This window comes from Hypanus sabinus, chromosome 7 (genome assembly GCF_030144855.1).
Source record: "Hypanus sabinus isolate sHypSab1 chromosome 7, sHypSab1.hap1, whole genome shotgun sequence".
Taxonomy (NCBI): domain Eukaryota; kingdom Metazoa; phylum Chordata; class Chondrichthyes; order Myliobatiformes; family Dasyatidae; genus Hypanus; species Hypanus sabinus.
This window is the reverse complement of record NC_082712.1, coordinates 169047756-169070426: the sequence shown is the minus strand read 5'-3', so window position 1 is coordinate 169070426 and position 22671 is coordinate 169047756. Positions and strand designations below refer to the sequence as shown.

The window sequence follows — 22671 nt, the reverse complement described above, 5'->3', positions numbered from 1 at the left end:
GGGTTTGGACCTCTGGTGGACTGTGTCCTCTTCAGGGTGCAAGCCTGGGTGGGAGGATTTGAAGAACCGGCTGTGTCCATCAGTTATCTATCCATACTGTTATCACATTGCTGTTTGTGGAAGTTCGCTGAGCAAATTGGTTGCACTGTTTCCAAGAATAATCACACTTCAAATGTCTCATGGAAGTGAATTTGTGGAAGAGGGAAAATAAATTGGCCATGATCGAATGGTGGAGCGGAGTCAATGGGCCAAGTGACCTAATTCTGCTGTATTGACCTAATGTTTCAAGGTCTTATGGCTGATGAACTCAATACTCCAACTAATAAAGGCCAACACACCATATGCCTTCTTAGCCACCCTATCAACTTGCACGGCAACTTCTAGGGTACATTTTAGATCTGTAAAACAACTGATGACTAAGGTCAATATGAACATGATTGGTGACACTGGAATGAATTCTTTATTAACATTAATAGATTAAAATGGGAAATAGACACCTAAATTGTGCTCTTTGTACAGTGTGTCAAGTTGACACGCATTAAGTATAATTTCTTCAGAGATAAATGAAGTGTATAGTCAAGGCTATTAGGAAGCTTGTAATTGGAAGAGAATTTGGTGATAATCTCACACACATATCTTTTAAATAAAGGTACAGTAGCATGCAAAAGGTTGGACACCCCTGGTCAAAATTTCTGTTACTATGAATAGTTAAGTGAGTAGAAGATGAACTGATCTCCAAAAGTCATAACATTAAAGATGAAACATTCTTTTCAACACTTTAAGCAAGATTAGTATATTATTTTTTGTTTTGTACAATTTTGGAGTGGAAAAGAAGTAAAGGAGCACCATGCAAAAGTTTGGGCACTCTAAGAGGTTTGAGCTCTCAAATAACTTTCACCAAGGTCTCAGACCTTAATTAGCTTGTTAGGTCTATGGCTTGTTCACATTCATTGTTCAGAAAGGCCAGGAGATGCAAATTTCAAAGCTTTATAAATACCCTGACTCCTCAAATCTTGTCCCAACAATCAGCAGCTATGGGCTCCTCAAAGCAGCTGCCTAGCACTCTGAAAATTAAAATAAATGATGCTCACGAAGCAGGGGAAAGCTATAAGAAGATAGCAAAGCATTTTACATGTAGTCCTTTCCTCGGTTCGTAATGCAATTAAGAAATGACAATTAACAGGAATGGTGGATGTCAAGTTGAGGTCTGGAAGACCAAGCAAACTTTCTGAGAGAACTGCTCATAGGATTGCAAGAAAGGCAAATCAAAACCTCCATCTGACTGCAAAAGACCTTCAGGAGGATTTACCAGTCTCTGGAGTGGTGGTGCACCGTTCTACTGTGCAGTGACACCTACACAAATATGACCTTCATGGAAGAGTCATCAGAAGAAAACCTTTCCTGCGTCCGCACCACAAAATTCAGTGTCAGAAGTTTGCAAAGGATTGGGAACGTGTCCTGTGGACTGATGAAGTTAAAATAGAACTTTTTTGGCCTCAATGAGCAAAGGTATGTTTGGAAAAAAAAGGGTGCAGAATTTCATGAAAAGAACTGTTAAGCCCGGGAGTAGATCAATCATGCTTTGGGCTTGTGTTGCAGCCAGTGGCATGGGGAACATTTCACTGGTAGAGGGAAGAATTAATTCAATTAAATACCAACAAATTTTGGAAGCAAACATCGTACCATCTGTAAAAAAGCTGAAGATGTAAAGAGGATGGCTTCTACAACAGGATAATGATCCTAAACACACCTCAAAATCCACAATGGACTATCTCAAGAGGCGCAAGCTGAATGTTTTGCCAGGGCCCTCACAGTCCCTTGACCTAAACATCATCGGAAATCTGTGTATACACCTCAAAAGAATAGTGCATGCAATACAGCCCAAGAATCTCACAGAACTTTTGCAAGGAAGATGGGTGAAAATCCTCCAAACAAGAACTGAAAGATTCTTAGCTGGCTACAGAAAGTGTTTATGAGCTGTGATACTTGCCAAAGGGGTTGTTACTAAGTACTGACCATGCAAGGTGCCCAAACTTTTGCTTCGGGCCCTTTACCTTTTTTGTTATTTTGAAACTGTAAAAGATGGAAATAAAAAAAAGTAATCTTGCTTAAAATATTAAAGAAATGTGTCATCTTTAACTTCATGCCTTTTGGAAATTAGGTCATCTTTTACTCGCCTAGCTATTCACAGGAACAGAAATTTTGACCAGTGGTGCCCAAACTTTTGCATGCCACTGTATAGTTGAAGATGGTTTTGCTGGAATAGTGGATGCTAACGATCTAACAGTACAGATCATTTCTGGAGTTTCTGAGGTCCACTCATGGATAAATATATTAACTTCACTCTCTATCAAAATTAATTCCTAATCATCCTAAACATAATTACACACCTGGGTTCATTATTGTGCTAGCAACACACAGGAGGAACTCAGCAAGCCAGGCAGCATCTATGGTAAGGATATAGTTGATGTTTTGGGCTGAGATCTTTTGGTGGTCCTAATGAAGGTTCTCAGCCCGAAACATCAACTGTATTCTTTTGCATAGGTGCTGCCTGGCCTGCTGAGTTCCTTCAGCATTTTGTGCGCCTTATTTGGCTTTGCAGCATCTGCAGATTGTTTCTTTCTTGTGACACGTCCCTGCTATCTATTCCATAAGACATGGGTGCAGAATTAGGCCATTCAGCCCACCGAGTCTGCTCTGCCATTCTATCATGGCTCATTTATTATCTCCTTTAAACTCCATTCTGTTGCCTTTTCTCTGTAATTTTTGACACCCTTACGAATCAAGAACCTATCAACCTTTGCTTTAAGTACCCAATGACCTGGTGTCCACAGCCATCTGTGGTGATGGATTCCACAGATGCACCACTCTCTGACTCATGAATTTGGTCTGATTGTTGATGGGATTGCTATCAGCCTAAACTGTGTCGGCTGCTTAAATGGTGTTTCATTATATGCACCAACCTTCCGCTCATTTGGAAAGTTGATTGCCAGAAATAAAGGAACATAAACTTCACTCCTATCAACACTGAACAGCTATAACCTATGGATTCACTTGCAAGGACTATATAACACGTATCTTTAGCATTATTTATTTAATTATCTATCTATCTATCTTTATTTATTATTTGCTTTAATAAAACATTTGTTCTTTGGTTGTCAGTCTTTGTAGTTTTCCACTGATTCTATTGTATTTCCTTGTTTTACTGTGAATATCTGCAAGAAAATAAATGTCAGGATAGTGTATGGTGACATAGATACTCTGATAATAAATTTACTTTACACTTTGAACATTGATTTTACTCTGAGATAGTTGTTATGTGACGCTCCATCAGGCAAGTTCAAGACACGTTCAGGTCTGGTCAGAATGTGGAAGCTTTAGAGTGGGTGCAGAGGAGATTTCGCAGGATGCTGCCTGGAGTTGAGAGCATGTCCTGCAAAGAAAGGTAGAACATGCTATGGAATAGAGGTAAGTTTTTTACACAGAAAGTGGTTATTGCATGGAATGCACCTCTGGGTGAATTGAATTGGTCTGACTTTATTGCTTACATCCTTCATATACATGAGGAGTAAAAATCTTTACGTTACGTCTCCATCTAAATGTGCCATGTGCAATTTATAGTAATTTATAATAAATAGTATGTACAACAGGACAGTCAATATAACATAGAAATATAGTTGTGTCAGCATGAATTAATCAGTCTGATGGCCTGGTGGAAGAAGCTGTCCCAGAGCCTTTGGTCCTGGCTTTTATGCTGCGGTACCGTTTCCCGGATGGTAGCAGCTGGAACAGTTTGTGGTTGGGGTGAATTGGATCCCCACTGGTCCTTCGGGCCCTTTTTACACACCTGACTCTGTAAATGTCCTGAATAGTGGGAAGTTCACATCTACAGATGCTCTGGGCTGTCCACACCACTCTCTGCAGAGTCCTGCGATTGAGGGAAGTACAGTTCCCATTCCAGGCAGTGATGCAGCCAGTCAAGATGCTCTCAATTGTGCCCCTGTAGAAAGTTCTTAGAATTTTTGGGCACTCATATCAAACTTCTTCAACCACCTGATGTGAAAGGGGTTCTGTTGTGCCTTTTTCACCACAATCCTTGGTGATTTTTATGCTGAGGAACTTAAAGCTGTTCAAATTCTCAATGCCAGATCCAGTGATGTCAGTATGGGTTAGCCTGTCTCCATTCCTCCTTAGTCCACAACCAGCTCCTTTGTTTTTGCAACATTGAAGGAGAGGTTGTTTTCTTGACACCACTGTATCAGGGTGATGACTTCCTCTCTGTAGGCTGCCTCATTATTATTTGAGATTAGGCCAATCAGCGTAGTGTCCTCAGCAAATTTAATTAGCAAATTGGAGCTGTAGGTGGTGACACAGTCATGGTTATAAAGAGAGTAAAGGAAGGGACATAATACACAGCTCTGAGGTGCACTGGTGTTGAGGGTCAGAGGAGCAGAGGTGAGGCAGCCCACTCTTACCACCTGTTGGCGATCTGACAGGAAGTCCAGTATCCAGCTACACAAGGCAGGGTGAAGGCCGAGGTCTCTGAGCTTCTTGCTGAGCTTGGGGGGAATTATGGTGTTGAATGCTGAACTATAGTCCAAGAACAGCATTCTCACATAAGCATCCTTCTTCTCCAGATGTGTAAGGACAGTGTGTAGAGCTGTGGCTATTGTGTCATCTGTCAATCGGTTGTGTCGTTAGGTGTGGTGGTAGAGGCATGTACATTAGTTAGATTTAAAGGATGCTTAGACATGGATGAAAGAAAAATGGAGGGCTATGTGGGTAGATCATCTTAGAACGGGTTAAAAGTTTGGTGCACCATTGTGGGCCAAGTGGGCCGTACTGTGTATTTTCTTCGTAAGAGCCCAAACTGTTGAGTTTGACAGGCAAGTCCCCATACATAAATAGAAAGGCAAATCACTGAATACTGAAGTAAGAAATAAAACACATGAAGGAGACTGAAAGCAGAAACAACATAAAATGGGGTAATAGGGAACAGGGTAAATTTGACAGAACCCTTAAATGATTAGATATATTCTTTAAAACAAAAACTTTATGTGATATAGCATTAATGGAACAGATATACTGTAAAATAATTCCAAAGCACTTCACAGGAGAATATTTAAAGAATATTTTATGAAAAGTTAAAGAAAATTTTATGGAAGTGACACAGTAGCGTAATGCTTTACAGTGCCAGATGTAAAATCAATCCTGGTTTGATTCTCAGCTCTGTCTGTAAGGATTTTTATATTATCCCTACGCCTGTGTGGATTTCCTCTGCGTGCTCTGGTTTCCTGCCACATTCCATAGACATGTGGGTTAGGGTTAGTGAACTGACGGCATGATTTGTGGACTGCCCAGCACATTCCTTGGTGATTTGTTTTGATGCAAACTTTGCATTTCACTGTATGCTTCATTATACATGTAAAATTTAAACTAATCTTTCAAAATTTGAAACTGAGAAATAACAGGATGGATGACCAAGTGCATGTTCAGAAAAGCAGGTTCCAAGCTCTAGGGAAAGCTTTACAGAAGCTTTAGGGAAAGAATTGATTTGAGATTTGGCTATCGAACATTGGAATAAAAGAGTTTAGATGAATCATGCTTTAACAATAAATTCCAGAGATGGCAAAAATGAGGATAATAGTTTCATCAGCTGAGCCAAGGAAGGAGAAGAGCTGGTTAATTTATAACAGTTAAAATGGGAAGTCTTCATGGAGGTATGGATGTAGCAATGGAAGCTCAATGTATTTAACAATTAGTAATGACTGCAGATTGGAAATGTTTAAAGCAGTTGCTTGGGAGAAAGTTGATGGATTAAGGAAAAGATAATTCACTTTAACATTGGATAAATACGAGAGAACACAAGCGATTTAAAAAAAAAAAAATTGGATATTGGTTTCCATCCATGTAAGCATGTTCACTCTGGGCACCTGTAACAATTGGGATAATTCAAATGAGGCAGACAGCTGAAGCAAGTTTGCAATTTGCTATGAAGCTCTTGGGTGCAACTAATTAAACTGGTTAGCATCAAACTACAGTCATGGGACCATTCAAACTAATGGATGTGGCATATCATGAAATTAAAATCTCTGATGACAAAGCAGCATGTAATATTGCCAGAAATTAAAAATACATGATTTCACATTCAATTATGTTGTACCCATCTTTGATGGGTTTGCTGAGTAACACACAGGTAAAATGGTAAAGGAACCCAGGAAGTCAGGCAGAAGCTATAGAATAAACAGTTGATATTCTTGTTAAGTTTTGTAACTCCTGAAGCTAATCAAACAAAACACAAAGGAGCCCTGGAGAATGCGTCTACTTAGTTTTTCTTTAATGAGGGGCACACATATGACGTGGTAATATAATGACATATGCCATTCATGTACTTTTACATATAACCTATGATAAATTATTTAAACAAACAGATAATGCGTAATCAAATAATGTATTTACAATGTTACTCAAATAGTACTAAAATGTTAAATACGCTACGCTCCTTCCTGTTTAGCTATAAACTCCAACTCAATAAAGAATACTTCTCAAGTCAAATAGGTAATGTATTGTTCTCTAGTCAACACCACTAGTATATTGACATCCACAGCATGGTAAATTTTAAATTGTCCTGTTCAGGCCTAAAGATTTAATCACTGTAAATTATTTCTTACGCTTGTGAGTAACACATTTCCTAACAAGAGGGGTCACTCTGCTTGGCGGGTGAGAATTGTGGTGGTGAAACTACCTCAGGTTCAGGGGCCTCTTCCAGAAGGTTATATGGATTGACTCTGGGACTGCAGGAAGTTGTTCTGACAGCTCTGGACTCATTTCTTCTTCAACAATTGACTCTGCCCTCCTTAACCGATTGAAGTGTTGTTCCAGGTGACATCAGAAACAGTCTTCTCTGTGAAGGAAGATGGGCCCGTTCAGTCCTTAATCTTTCAAAATATCCACTTTTGAACACCTCTGTTGTCCCTCGCCAGGGCTGCTGGTCCAGGAGTGAAACATCAGACCTCCTTGTTTGAGGAACGCTCAATTTGTCTTGGGTTTGAGGAGATGTAAGCATGAGCACAAGGGATGACCAGGAACAGCATAGCTGGTGAGTTGTGGAGTATACTGCATTGTGGTATGCAAGGAAAAAATCAGCAGGCCTCTGGTTCAGTGTTAGTCTGGTATGCTCTGCTGACGTTGCTCACTTTGTACCTAGTGACCACAATCCAATTAGTTTTAAAATAAGTATACAATAGATAGGTCTGATCCACATGCTGAGATTCTAAATTGGACAAAGGGCAATTTTTATGGTATCAGAAAGGATCTGGCAAGTGTGGATTGAAATAGGCTGTTTTCCGGCAAACGTGTACTTGGTAAGGCCTTTAAAAGTAAAATTTTGAGAGTACAAAGGTTGTATGTGCCTGTCAGTATAAAATGTAATGATAACAGGTGTAGGGAACCTTGGTTTTCAAGCGATGGTGAGATGCTAGTTAAGAAAAACAAGGTGTATAGCAGGTATAGGCAGGTAGAAGCAAATGGGATGCTTATTGAGTATAAGAAATGTCAGAGAGTGGAAGGTAAAAAGAAGGCATAAGGTTGCCCTTGCAGACTAGGTGAAGGGGAATCCTAAGGGATTCTGCAGATATACTAAGAGCAAAAGGATTGGAAGGGACAAAATTGGTCCTCTGGAAGATCATGTGTGGAGCCAAAACAGATGGGGAAATCTTCAATGAAATTTTTTCACTTCTGTATTTACTCAGGAAACAGCCACAGAGTCTGTAGAAGTGACACAGAGTGGCATTGATTTCATGGACCCCATGCAGTTTATAGAGGAGGTGGTGATTGATGTCCAGAGAAAGTTCCTGCAAAAAATGAAGGAAGTACAAGACAGATATATTCCAAATAAGAAGACATTTTCAAAGGGAAGAGGGACACTACTGTGGCTGAAAAGCAAAATATAGGGCATACAAGGAAGCCAGAGCTAGTGGGAAGATAGAGGATTGGGGAGCTTTTAAAAATTTGCAGAAGGAAACTAAAAAGGTCATTCAGAAGGAAAAGATAAATTATGAGAGGAAGCTGGTGACTAATATCAAAGAAGATACTAAAAGTTTTGTTAAGTATATAAAGGGTAAAAGAGTGTCGAGGGTAGATACAGGACCAATAGAAAATGACGCTGGAGATATTGTAATGAGAGACGCAGAGACGGCAAAGGAACTGAATGCATATTTTGCATCAGTGTTCACAGTGGAAGACATCTGCAGTATATCGGACGTTCAAGAGTGTCAGGGAAGTGAAGTATGTGCAGTGAAAATTATGCCTGAGAAGGAACTCAGGAAGCTTAATGATTTGAGGGTGGATAAATCTCCTGGACTTGATGGAATGCACCCTCGGGTTCTGAAGGGAGTGGCTGGAGAGATTATGGAGACATTAACAATGATCTTTCAAGAATTGATAGATTCTGGCATTGTACCAGATGACTGGAAGATTGCAAATGTTACTATGCTTTTTAAGAAGGCTGGAAGGCAGCAGAAAGGAAACTATAGACCTGTTAGCCTGAATCACTGGTTGGGAAGTTGTTGGAATCGATTGTTAGGGATGAGATTACGGAGTACCTGGAGGCACATGACAAGATAGGCCAAAGCCAGCATGGTTTCCTGAAAGGAAAATCCTGCCTGACTAACCTACTGCAATTCTTTGAGGAAACTACAAGTAGGGTAGACAAAGGAGATGCAGTAGATATTGTGTCATTGGATTTTCAGAAGGCCTTTGACAAGGTGCCAAACATGAGGCTGCTTAGCATGATAAGGGCACATAGAATTACCGGTGAGTTACTAGCATGGGTGGAGCATTGGCTGGTCAGCAGAAAACAGAGAGTGGGAATAAAGGGATCCCAGTCTGGCTGGCAGCTGGTTACCAATGGAGTCCCACAGGGGTCAGTGTTAGGACCACTGCTTTTTACAATGTATGTCAATGATTTGGACTATGCTATTAATGGATTTGTGGCTAACTTTGCTGATGATACAAAGATAAGTGGAGGAGTGGGTTGTGTTGAGGAAATATGGAGCCTGCAGAGAGACTTCATTAGTTTAGGGGAATGGGCAAAGACGTGGGAAATAAAATACAATGTTTGAAAGTGTATGGTCATGCATTTTGGTGGAAAAAATAAACGGGCAGACTGTTATTTAGATGGGGAGAGAATTCAAAATGCAAAGATGCTAAAGGAGTTGGAAGTCCTTGTGCAGGATATCCTAAAGGTTATCCTTTAGGCTGAGTCAGTTGTGAAGAAGGTGAATGCAATGTTGGGATTAATTTCCAGAGGTATAGAATATAAGAGCAGAGATGTGATGTTGAGGCTCTATAAGGCACTCATGAGACCACACTTGGAGTATTGTGTGCAGTTTTGGGCTCCTTATTTTAGAAAGGATATACTGACATTGGATAGGGTTCAGAAAAGATTCACAGGAATGATTCCAGGACTGAAAGGGTTACTGTATGAGGAACATCTGTTAGCTCTTGAGCTGTATTCCCTGGAGTTCATGAGAATGAGGGGGGGGGGGGGGGATCTCATAGAAACATTCTGAATGTCAAAAGGCCTGAACAGATTAGATATGGCCAAGTTATTTCCCATGGTAGGAGATTCTAGGACAAGAAGACACGACTTCAGGATTGAAGAATGTCCTTTTAGAATTGAGATGCAGAGAAGTTACTGCAGTCAGAAGGTGGTAAAATCTGTGGAATTTGTTGTCACAAACAGCTGTGGAGGCCATGTCACTGGGTGTATTTAAGGCAGAAATAGATAGGTTCTTGATTATCCAGGGCGTCAAAGTGTATGGGGTGAAAGCAGGGGAGTGGGGATGACTGGAAGAATTGGATCAGCCCACGATTGAATGGTGGAGTGACTCGATGGGCCGAATGGCCCACTTCTGCTCCTATATCTTATGATCTTATGGTCTTATGGCAAATCTGGGTGGATAAGTCCCCAGTGCCTGACTAAATATTTCCTCAGACCCTACAGGGGGCAAGTACAGAAATTTCTGTGGCCCTGGCAGAGATATTTAAAACATTCTGAGCAACAGGAGAGGTACTGGGGGAATTGGAGGATAGCCAGTGTTGTTCCACTGTTTAAAAGAAAGCTCTAAACATAAACCAGGAAATTATAGGCTGGTGAGTCCGACATCAGTTGTGAGAAAGTTATTGGAAGGTATTCTAAGGGACTGGATATATAAGTGTTTGAATGGACTGTTACTAATTCCAGTTCATAAAAAAAGATGTTTGTTTGCAGAATTGTGGCAATTTTTACATCTGTAGTTTGTCAGCCAATTATTATAATTAAATTCTGGAGCACTGCTTGCAGTGACCTCCTGTGCAAAGCCTTTCAGTGCACAGTTTAGAATGAGCTTTCCAAAGAGTCCAGATGGTGGATGGGGATTGAGCCATTAGGACATCATTCCACACTTGATTTACTCCTTACTGGTGCAAAGTGGAGCAGAAGTGGCAGCAGTAACGATGGTGTTTACTGCACTTTGCTCTTTGGCTGAAGCTATGGAAGTTAGGATGGAAGGAGACTGTTTAATATTTGGAATGAGCACGTGAGGGAACTGATTGGGTTTGGTAATCACAGTGGGGTAAGGAACTGAAAGAAAAAAAAATAGAGAGATAAAACTATCCTTTGTGTCTCTTGCCTGCATCGAGCTCCCAGCCCAGTGGATTCCAGGATTGGAGTTCCATGCGAGCAAGAGGCATGAACGATGGTGGCCCCCTAGTTACATACATTGGTGAGACTGGAGTTTGAGGCCTAGTGTGCTGTGTCCCATTATCAGTGCCTCTAGAGTTCAGTGTCCCTATCCAGGGTCCCCTTTGATCATCATCAGTGAGTCCTGGGGTTGATGCTGATTTACCACATGATTGAAACATTCTAATGAAGTCCCATTCACCAAACTAATCAGCATTAGAATGCTAACCAAGTGTGTATTAGGACCATGTGGAGCTGGGGGGCGTCACGTGATGACGTCGGGTCGAGACGTTGGGAATCCAGCTCCCTCGTAAAAAGTTATGAAATAAGGTTTAAATGAAGGAGTGTTAACAAATACCTACTAGAAACTATTTATAAGCAACTCAGGATTATCTTTTGTTCTGGCTCCTAAACTGAAACAGAAGAAAGCTACTACTTCGAAGACTGCGCAAATCGGGGGGGGGGGGGGGGGGGGTGGGGGGAAGAAAGGCCTAACCGTCTTGGCGAAGCCTCGGACTCAAGTTGGATTTCCTCCCGGCAAAGTGCATGGCACTTCTGATGATGTGGGACAGGAAGTTGCAGCAATGTCGGCGGTCTCTAAGAAGAAACGGCAAGAACAACACATGCGCAAAAGTATGCATGACCAGATATTAACAAAACTACAAATCCCAACTACGACTAGCAGTGAATCGGAAGTAGAATCAGACACTTTGGGAAATTCAGAGGAAGAAGAAGAGGAAAAGAAAGAGGAGATTAAAGGAGACATAAAAGATATCCTGATATATATGACGAATGAATTAAAAGCTATAAGAACAGATATAAGAAGAATGCAGAATACACTTGATAATGTGGTGGAAAAACAAAAGAAGATGGATAATAAAGTTAAAGAGATGGAAGTAAAAGTTGAAGGACCATGTGGAACTGTAAATAAAGTGGACTGCTGGACCATCCTATACGTTGAGCCTCTCAGCCATATCAATTGACATACAGGCTTTGAAAAAATTGAAAATGATGGAGATCATGGGTGTCAGGGGCAATTTTTTCACACAGAGAGTGGTGGGTGAATGGAATGCACTGCTGGTGACGGTGTTAGAAGCAGATACAATAGGGTCTTAGATAGGTACATGGAGCTGAGAAAAATAGAGGGCTATGTGGTAGGGAAATACTAGTCATTTTCTAGAGGAGGTTACATGGTCGGCACAACATTGTGGGCTGAAGGGCCTGTAATGTGCTGTAGATTTCTATGTTCTATAGTAACATATGTTGGTGATAATAAACCTGACTTGGTTCAAGTTGTTATGCTTTGTGATTCCAGAAGCTAATCGAAAGAAAAACATGCCAACTTAGTTTCTTTTCTTTAGTGAGGTGCTCAAATGTAACATGGCATAACTGTATGCATGCCATTCACGTACCTCTTACATATATCCATAATGTATTATGTAAATGAATGCTTAATCAAACAATCTATTTACAATATTTCACAAATATTTCTGTAATATTAAATACACCATACAATTGCCCTTTGAAATTCTAAAATATCAGAGATTCATTTTCCATAGTATTACAGAGTCAACCCGAGTTGGAAAATCTTAGCTGTATGAATGATTGATCTATTTTGACAAGTAAACGAGCTTTCCCTGTCTTAGAACTTTTGTTGAGACATTTCACTGGAGAAATAGAGTTCAATGCAGAAGCAGAAAACAGTGATTTAATTTGGAGAAGATGTTGATGTGGAGAATTTTTTTGTTGGTTGGGACTTTGCAGTAGCAGCAATAACTGTTATGCCTCTGTGTCGTTTATTGTTAGTGATAGCCTGGCTCTGAGCCCTATTACATGCTAATGGTGAAAGGAGGGATTGCGTAATTGTTGGGTGCACTCAATATAGATTTATTAATGAATTGCTTCCAATCCTATCACAATTGTTATGAACAAGAGAAAATCTGCAGGTGCTAGAAACCTAAAGCAATGCACACAAAATGCTGTAGGAAATCTTACAGGGAATTCAGAAGATTGAGGGGTGACCTCATTGAAACCTATCAAATGTTGAAAGGCTTCAGTAGAATGGATGTGAAGAAGATGTTTCCCCTAGTGGGGAGTTCTAAGACCAAAGGACACAACCTCAGAAGAGAGGGGGATGTCCTTATAAAACTGAGATGAGGAATGATTTCTTTAGCGAGAGAGTGGTGAATCTGTGGAATTCGTTGCCACAGGTGGCTGTGGAGGCCAAGTCATTGGGTATATTTAAGGCTGAGGTTGATAGATTTTTGATCAGTTAGGGCACAAAGGGATAAGAGGGAGATGGCAGGAGATTGGAGTAGAGAGGTAAAATGGATCATGATGAAATGGTGGTGCAGGCTCGATGGGCTAAGTAGCCTAATTCTGCTCCTGTATCTTGTGGTCTTTTGGGATTTAGCAGTTCAGGCAGCATCTATGGATATGAATAAACAGTCGATGTTTCAGGCCAAGACCCTTCTTCAGGACTGTAAAGGAAGGGGGAAGACACCAGAATTTTTATTACAAGTGTAATCCCGCCACTATCTAATTTACCTATCAGTCAAAGATGGCAGCTCTGTGCCATTCAGCTATGGATCTATAAGGTGTGCTTTATACTTTTATGCATCCAAATGGTGTTAGTTCAGATGGGAATTTTGGAAGGAAGTGGTGATCCCACACCACCGATTCAGGAACAGTTATTACCCTTCAACTATCACTCTCCTGAATTAGCTTGGATAACTTCACTCTGGCTCAATACTGAACTGATTCCACAGCCTGTAGACCCACCTTCAAGGACTCCACAACTCCTGTCCTCAATATTATTTATTATTTTCTATCTATTATTATTATTGTCTTTTTTTGTATTTAAGCAGTTTGTCTTTTGCACTATCGTTGTTTGTCCATCTTTGTGTGTAGTTTTTCATCAATTCTGTTGTATTTCTTTGTGTCAACTGTGAATGCCCACAAGAAAATTAATCTCAGGATAGTATAATACTGTGCAAATACAGCTAGCGTGCTTAAGACTTTTGCACAGTACTGTAATAATTTTATGTATTCCACTGTACTGCTGCTGCTGCTGTAAAAAACAAATTTCATGACATATGTTAGTGATGATAAACCTGATTCTAATGGAGAGTAGGAGGGGAATCATGGTTGGGGAGAGGAGTGGGAGTTGGAAGTACCAGGGAGACGTTCTGTGATGATCAATAAACCACTTGTTGGAATCAAATGACCTTGCCTGGAGTCTTATGGCTTGGTGTGTCTGCATCCTTGCCACCCACTGTCCCTGGCACTCCTTCTTTGCCACCTGTCGCACACACCTCCCGTGGCACTCCTCCCTTGCCATTCACAACATCCTTTGCCCCTGTCTGATTTACAAACTCACTCTCCATTCTACATTGACAAATACAAATCCTGTGCAAAAGGCTTAGGCTTTCCAGCTATATATATGTGCCTAAGACTTTTGCACAGTAGTGTATGTCATGAAATCTGTTGTCTTGCAGCAACAGTACTGTGCAATACACAATATTACTTAGGTACTGTGCAAAGGTCTTAGGCACCCTAGCTATATACAGTGTGTATGTATGTATGTATGTATGTATTTATATAAGTGCATAAGACTTTTGCACAGTACTATATATGGTGACTTATATGTACTTTGATAATAGATTTCCTTTGAACATTGAACTAATTGGGTCAAAGGGTCTGATTTGTGCTGCTTGACTCTATCCACTCAGTGCCAGAATGTTTAAAATGGGTTTAGTTGGGTACAATGCTTCCCTAAGGATTTATGCTGAACAGCCGGTTTAAGATGGCACTTCTGAAGTTGAGTGACAGCTTACTCATGGTTCCTAAAGCAAGAAATACGACAAAAAACTTTATGAATAACACTTTGTCTGTGGTAAATTGTGGCAAACCATCAGCACAAAGAAGAGGGGAGTGAAGGTAAGGCTGACTCGAGGATCGAAGAGTGCGGGTGTGATGCAAATTCAGATCATGGCATGTTTGAGGAGAGGTGTTTGGAGTGAGGTTGCAGCATGTTTGAGGTGGAGATGAAGTTGGAGTGAACAAGTCATAGAGGAGTTGGCGTGGAGGAGTTGTGGAGTCTGTCCTGGATGGTGAAGGTCCTTGGTGATGTATATAGCCTTCTTGATACACTGACTCTTGAAGCTGTCAGTGATGGAGATGACCGAGTCTACAACTCTCTGTAGCCTCTTGTCATTCTGTGTATCAGACCTTTTATACCAGGCTGTAATACAACCAGTCAAGGAGATCTCCAATGTACATCTACAGAAAATTGGAGGAGTGGTTGACCTGCAACTTGAAACTTTTTGTGCTTTAGAGTGGCGTGTTTTAAATGTGGGTCCATGACAAATTTCATGGCAATTTGCCAATCCTGTAAGGAGATCAAGACATCTCTCATATTCCTAAGATGCCTGTAGTAGCTGAAATTATACAAGGTTATTTATATGAGGAATGCTCATTTATTGGCTTGTAAAATGATGAAACTCCTGGGGCCAACAAGGTTGAGAATCTTAGAAAGGTAGGTCAAAGGCTATGTGTCCTGTAGCAAGTGGTGAATAACTTACCTGACTTTCTAAAAGCTTACTGTTATTTCCACTCAGTGGCCACCTGTACCTAATAAAGAGGTCCATGGTCTTCTGCTGCTGTTGCCCATTCCCTTCAAGATTTGACGTGTTGTGCATTCAGAGATGCTCTTCTGCACACCACTGTTGTAATGTGTGATTATTTAAGTTACTGTCGCCTTCCAGTCAGCTTGAACCAGTCTGGCCATGCTCCTCTGACCTTTCTCATTAACGAACTGTTTTCACCCACTGCTCACTGCAAGTTTTTTTTTTGTTTATCTCACCATTCTCTGTAAACTCTAGAAATGGTTTTGCATGAAAATCCCAGGCAATCAGCAGTTTCTGAGATACTCAAAACACCCTGTCTAGCACCAACAATCATTCCATGGTCAAAGTCACTTAGATCACATTTTTTCACTATTCTGATGTTTAATCTGAACAAACTGAATCTGTTGACTATGTCTGCATGTTTTTATGCGTTGTGTTGCTGCCACAAGATTGGCTGATTAGATATTTGTATTTAGAAACAGGCGTACTAATAAAATGGCCACTGAGTGCACTATGCCCAGGTCAGGAGTGTGACAGAACACTCTCCACTGACCTGGACACATGTAACACTCAAGAAGCTCAACACCATTCAAGGAAAATAAACTTCGATTGGCACAACATACGCTGTATTAAACATTTCACTTCCTGCGCCATCAGCATAAGCAGGATTATTATGAATGTTCTAGAAGTGCATGCAATAAAGCAGAAGTCACCTTTCTGTAGCATCAGCATTAAGGCGATTTTTATGTTATAAATGGGTTATAACTGATGGTCTCTGAGGCGTCTGTTTAAAGAGAGAAAACCTTTGTCCTATTTAACTGTACACTTGTTCCAATTTTAGTGGTGACATTTTAACAAAAAGCAAGTAGTTTTATTTGGCTATTAACATATATTTTGTACACTTTCAGTCATGGGATAACCATTTACAAAATAGGTGCCAAATTAGTTTGATGTTGAAATGCCTATCTTTGAACTATGCATCACAATGTCTTTTATTAGTGAAGTTTATTTGATGTATTTAGAAAGAAACTCATTTTAGAATTTAATGAAACTTACTTTCAGTAGCCACTTTATTAGGTACAGGTGAAGGTGAATTGAGTTGCCGTCACATGATTGGCTGATTAGATATTTGCATTAACAAGCAGGTGTACAGTGTATCTAATAAAGTGGTCACTAAGTGTATATCCTTTACAAAAATCATGGCCTTGTAACGGTGTGCTACAAGCAGCGCTAAAATTACGACACGGAGTCGGTACTGCAGTCGAAGGAAAAACTTTATTCGAAAACTTCAGCCTCACTTTTAAGCCTCTGTCAACCGGCCCCCCATGGCGAAGAGGCTCCAAAGCTCTGTGCTCGCAAACCCCCGTAGGCTATCTAATTGTGAGTCGGTTCGGATACGCTAGGAAATGAGGCGCTACATAACCCCCCCCCAGAACCGGCGATACACCCCCCAATGTCCACAGCCTGGGCCAGAACCTGCTTGGGAGGTCGGCCTCTGCGCCGAGGCGCCGGAAACTCGGCCGGTTGCGCCAGGTCCACATGGGCCGGCTTGAGGCGGTCCACCGTGAAAACCTCCTCCTTCCCCCCAACGTCCAGCACGAACGTGGACCCGTTGTTCCGGAGCACCGTAAACGGCCCCTCGTATGGCCGCTGCAGCGGTGGCCGATGCCCGCCCCTTCGCACAAACACAAACTTACAGTTCCGTAGGTCTTTGGGTACGCAGGTCGGGTGCCGCCCATGCTGTGAAGTGGGTATGGGGGCCAGGTTACCGAGCTTCTCGCGAAGTCTGCCCAGGACTGCAGCGGGTTCTTCCTCTTGCCCCCTCGGGGCTGGTAGGAACTCCCCGGGGACGGCCAGGGGCGCGCCGTATACCAACTCGGCCGACGAGGCGTGCAGGTCGTCCTTGGGCGCTGTGCGGATGCCGAGAAGGACCCAGGGAAGCTCGTCCGCCCAGTTGGCTCCTCGCAGGCGGGCCATGAGGGCCGACTTCAGGTGACGGTGGAAACGCTCCACTAGCCCATTCGACTGTGGGTGGTAGGCAGTGGTGTGGTGCAGCTGAGTCCCCAAAAGGCTGGCCATAGCTGACCACAGGCTGGAGGTGAACTGGGCGCCTCTGTCGGAGGTAATGTGGGCTGGTACACCAAAGCGGGATATCCAGGTGGCGAGCAGGGCTCGGGCGCAAGATTCGGAGGTGGTGTCGGTGAGCGGGACCGCCTCTGGCCATCATGTGAACCGGTCCACGATAGTCAGGAGGTAACGCGCTCCGCGCGACACTGGCAGGGGGCCCACGATATCCACATGAATGTGGTCGAAACGCCGGTGGGCGGGATGGAACTGCTGCGGTGGGGCTTTGGTGTGCCGCTGAACCTTGGCCGTCTGGCAGTGCATGCACGTTCTGGCCCATTCACTGACCTGTTTGCGGAGACCGTGCCAAACGAACCTGCTGGAAACCAGCCGGACAGTTGTCCGGATGGAGGGATGCGCCAAGTTATGAATGGAGTCGAAAACACGTCGCCGCCAGGCTGCGGGGACGACCGGACGGGGCCGGCCGGTGGCGACGTCACAGAGTAGGGTCCTCTCACCTGGGCCCACGGGGAAGTCCTGGAGCTGCAAACCAGAGACTGCAGTCCTGTAACTCGGAATCTCCTCATCTACCTGCTGTGCCTCTGCCAGTGCCTCAAAGTCTACCCCTTGGGAAAGGGCATGAACGGTAGGGCGAGAGAGCGCATCCGCCACGACATTGTCCTTACCCGAGACGTGCCGGACATCCGTTGTGTATTCAGAGATGTAGGACAGGTGGCGTTGCTGGCGGGATGACCAGGGGTCGGATGCTTTCGTAAACGCAAAGGTAAGCGGTTTGTGGTCCGTGAACGCGGTGAAGGGCCGACCTTCTAGGAAGTACCTGAAATGCCGGATTGCCAGGTAGAGCGCCAACAGTTCCCGGTCAAAAGCACTGTACTTGAGCTCGGGTGGCCGCAGGTGTTTGCTGAAAAACGCCAGGGGTTGCCAGCGACCTGCGATGAGCTGCTCCAGCACCCCACCGACTGCCGTGTTTGATGCGTCCACTGTGAGGGCGGTAGGGGTGTCCATTCTGGGATGTACTAGCATTGCGGCGTCAGCCAAAGCTTCCTTCGTTTGAACGAAAGCGGCGGCAGACTCCTCGTCCCAGGTAATGTCCTTGCTCGGACCCGACATCAGGGCGAACAGGGGGCGCATGATCCGGGCAGCTGAAGGGAGGAAGCGGCGGTAGAAATTGACCATACCTACGAATTCCTGAAGGCCTTTGATCGTGGTGGGTCGGGGGAAGTGGCGGACCGCATCTACCTTAGCGGGCAGAGGGGTTGCCCCGTCTTTAGTAATCCTGTGGCCCAGGAAGTCAATGGTATCAAGTCCGAACTGGCATTTGGCAGGGTTGATTGTAAGACCGTACTCACTCAGTCGGGCGCAGAGTTGACGGAGGTGGGACAGATGCTCCTGACGACTGCCGCTGGCTATGAGGATGTCATCCAAATAGATGAACGCGAAGTCCAGGTCCCGTCCCACCGCGTCCATTAACCGCTGGAACGTCTGTGCGGCATTCTTCAGGCCGAACGGCATGCGGAGGAACTCGAAGAGGCCAAACGGGGTGATGAGAGCCGTTTTGGGGACGTCGTCAGGATGCATCGGGATTTGATGGTACCCTCGGACAAGGTCGACCTTGGAGAAGATCCGGGCGCCGTGCAGGTTTGCCGCAAAGTCCTGAATGTGCGGCACAGGGTAGCGGTCCGGTGTGGTAGCCTCGTTCAGCCTGCGGTAGTCGCCGCACGGTCTCCAGCCCCCCGTCGCTTTGGGCACCATGTGCAGGGGGGAAGCCCAGGGGCTGTCGGACCGCCGGATGATCCCCAATTCCTCCATTCTCTGGAACTCCTCCTTCGCCAGTCGGAGCTTGTCCGGGGGAAGCCGCCGAGCACGGGCATGGAGGGGTGGTCCCTGTGTCGGGATGTGGTGCTGTACGCTGTGCCTGGGCATGGCTGCTGTGAACTGCGGTGCCAGAACCGATGGGAACTCCGCCAGGACCCTGGTGAAATCGTTGTCGGACAGCGTGATGGAGCCGAGGTGAGGGGCTGGCAACTGGGCCGCGCCCAGGGAGAACGTCTGAAAGGTCTCGGCGTGTACCAGTCTCTTCCTGGGCAGGTCAACCAGCAGGCTGTGAGCTCGCAAAAAATCCGCACCCAGAAGCGGTTGGGCTACGGCGGCCAGTGTGAAGTCCCACGTGAACTGGCTGGGGCCGAACAGGAGCTGCACCTGACGGGTGCCATAGGTCCTTACTGTGCTGCCATTCACGGCCCTCAGGGGGGGACCCGGTGCCCTGCTGCGGGTGTCGTAACTCGTCGGAGGTAAAACGCTGATCTCAGCCCCAGTATCGACCAAAAACTGGCGTCCCGACCTTCTATCCCACACATACAGGAGGCTATCCGGATGGCCAGCCGCCGTAGCCATCAGCGGCGGCTGGCCCTGGCGTTTCCCGGGAACTTGCAGGGCGGGCGACAACGGCGGGCTTCTGCGCCCCACCGCTGGTGGTAGAAGCACCAGAGGTCATTGGGCCGGGGGTTAGTGGGCTCTGCGGCCGGGCCTGGACTGGTTTGCTGCCGGGAGCGTGGCTGGGAGATCTGTGCGATGGACGCCCCGCTCACCTTTTTGGCGTTCCACAGCAAGTCCGCCCGGGCTGCCACCTTCCGGGGGTCACTGAAATCCGCGTCGGACAGCAGCAGGCGTATGTCCTCGGGCAGCTGCTCCAGGAATGCCTGCTCAAACATGAGGCCTGTGCGTCCCTCGGCCAGAGACAACATCTCATTCATTAAAGCCGATGGAGGTCTGTCGCCCAAGCCATCCAGGTGCAGTAAACGGGCAGCCCGCTCGCGCCGTGAGAGTCCGAAAGTCCTGAGGAGCAGGGCTTTGAAGTCCGTGTACTTGCCGTCTGCCGGGGGCGACTGTACGAACTCCGCGACCTGGGCAGCTGTGTCCTGGTCGAGGGAGCCCACCACGTAGTAGTAGCGGGTGTCCTCTGAGGTGATCCGGCGAACGTGGAATTGGGCTTCGGCTTGCTGGAACCATAGGTCCGGGCGCTGTGTCCAGAAACCCGGCAGTTTCAACGAAACCGCATGAACAGAGGCGGCGTCGGTCATTTCTGGTCCAAAAATCGTTTGGACCGTCGGGGTCACCAATTGTAGCGGTGTGCTACAAGCAGCGCTAAAATTACGACACGGAGTCGGTACTGCAGTCGAAGGAAAAACTTTATTCGAAAACTTCAGCCTCACTTTTAAGCCTCTGTCAACCGGCCCCCCATGGCGAAGAGGCTCCAAAGCTCTGTGCTCGCAAACCCCCGTAGGCTATCTAATTGTGAGTCGGTTCGGATACGCTAGGAAATGAGGCGCTACAGCCTCTCCTATCCCCTACCTGAATGCTTAGAGGATGTGCAGACCAGCTAGCGGATGTTCTCACTGACATCTTCAACATCCCCCCTGAGCAGCGCCGTCGTTCCAACATGCTTCAAGGCTGCCACCATCGTCCCTGTGCCAAAGAAGTCTTCAGTGCCCTGCCCCAATGACTACCGTCCCGTTGCATTCACATCCATCATCATGAAGTGTTTCTAGAGGCTCATCATGAGGCACATCAAGACCCTGCTGCGCCCCTCACTGGACCCCCTGCAGTTCGCGTACTGTCCCAACCACTCAACAGATGACGCCATTGCCATCACCCTCCACCTGGCCCTAACCCACCTGGACAAAAAAGACATGTACGTTCGAGTGCTGTTCATAGACTTCAGCTTAGCATTCAACACAATCATTCCTCAGAAACTGATTGGAAAGCTGAGCCTACTTGGCCTGAACACCTCCCTCTGTAACTGGATCCTGGACTTCCTGACTGGGAGACTTCAGTTGATCCAGATCGGAGGCAGCATCTCCAACACCATCACACTGACCATGGGGCCCCCCAGAGCTGTGTGCTCAGTCCACTGCTGTTCACTCTGCTGACCCACGACTGTGTTGCAACATACAGCTCAAACCATATCATCAAGTTCACCAATGAAAAGACCGTGGTAGGTCTCATCAGCAAGAACGACGAGTCAGCTTACAGGGAGGAGGTGCAGTGGCTAGCGGTCTGGGACAGAGCCAACAACCTGTCTCTAAATGTGAACAAGACAAAAGAGATGTTTGTTGACTTCAGGAGGGCATGGAGTGACTACTCTCCGCTGAACATTGACGGCTCCTCGGAAGAGATCGTTACGAGCACCAAATTTCTTGGTGTTCACCTGGCGGAGAATCTTACCTGGTCCCTCAACACCAGCTCCATAGCCAAGATAGTCCAGCAGCATTTCTACTTTCTGCGAAGGCTGAGGAAAGTCCATTTCCCACCCCCATCCTCATCACATTCTACAGGGGTTGTATTGAGAGCATACTGAGCAGCTGCATCACTACCTGGTTCGAAAATTGCACCATCTCAGATCGCAAGTCCCTGCAGTGGATAGTGAGGTCAGCTGAGAAGATCATCGGGGTTTCTCTTCTCGCCATGACAGACACTTACACTACACGCTGCATTTGCAAAGCAAACAGCATTATGAAGGACCCCATGCACCCCTCATACAAACTCTTCTCCTTCCTGCCATCTGGGAAAAGGCACTGAAGCATTCGGGCTCTCACTACCAGACTATGTAACAGTTTCTTCTCCCAAGCCATCAGACTCCTCAATACCCAGAGTCTGAACTGAAACCAATTTACTACCCTCTGCTGTGCCTATTGTCTTGTTTATTATTTCTTGTAATGCCTGCACTGTTTTGTGCACTTTATGCAGCCCTGGGTAGGTCTGTAATCTAGTGTAGTTTTTTGTGTTGTTTTACGTAGTCTATCCCTCCTATCAACTATCTGTATGTCTCTGTCTGAAGAACTTTTTATAATGAGCTGCTCCCAAGATGTTGATATGAAATGTCTTCTTTCCAATTTTACAGGCAACCAGGGATGATGAAAATAGCAAATGGAGAGATTTCTTTAAATTTCTATCAAAAATAATCTGTTTAAGATATAATTGTTTGTAGATATTCACATTGAGATTGACAGAACAGCTTTTGGTAAGATTGTGAAGGACAGGTTTATAAATACTTAACATGGATTGTGGCATCAAATCTGCTTTCAGCTCATTGTACATTTTAGTAAATAAACTAGTACAGGAAAACCAAAGGAATGTCTTTAAAATGAATTGTTCCACCTTTGGGTTCACAAACATCTTATAGTCATGTATAAGCATAAATTGAAGAGTTTCTGTACATGCTGGAAATACAGAGAT

The 22671-nt window shown here is 44.7% G+C and overlaps 1 protein-coding gene across 3 annotated transcripts in view; it reads left to right on the top strand.

Moving 5' to 3' along the window:
• Window positions 1-22671, top strand: part of shank2b (SH3 and multiple ankyrin repeat domains 2b) — a 1221224-nt gene that overhangs the window by 92972 nt on the left and 1105581 nt on the right. Inside the window, exon 2 of one of the 3 annotated variants that reach the window (XM_059976075.1) lies at window positions 3335-3468. The exons of the other annotated variants lie outside the window; for them this stretch is intronic. The gene's annotated coding sequence lies outside the window, so the exon portion shown is untranslated. The remainder of the gene's footprint in view (window positions 1-3334; window positions 3469-22671) is intronic. 3 annotated transcript variants of the gene reach the window in all.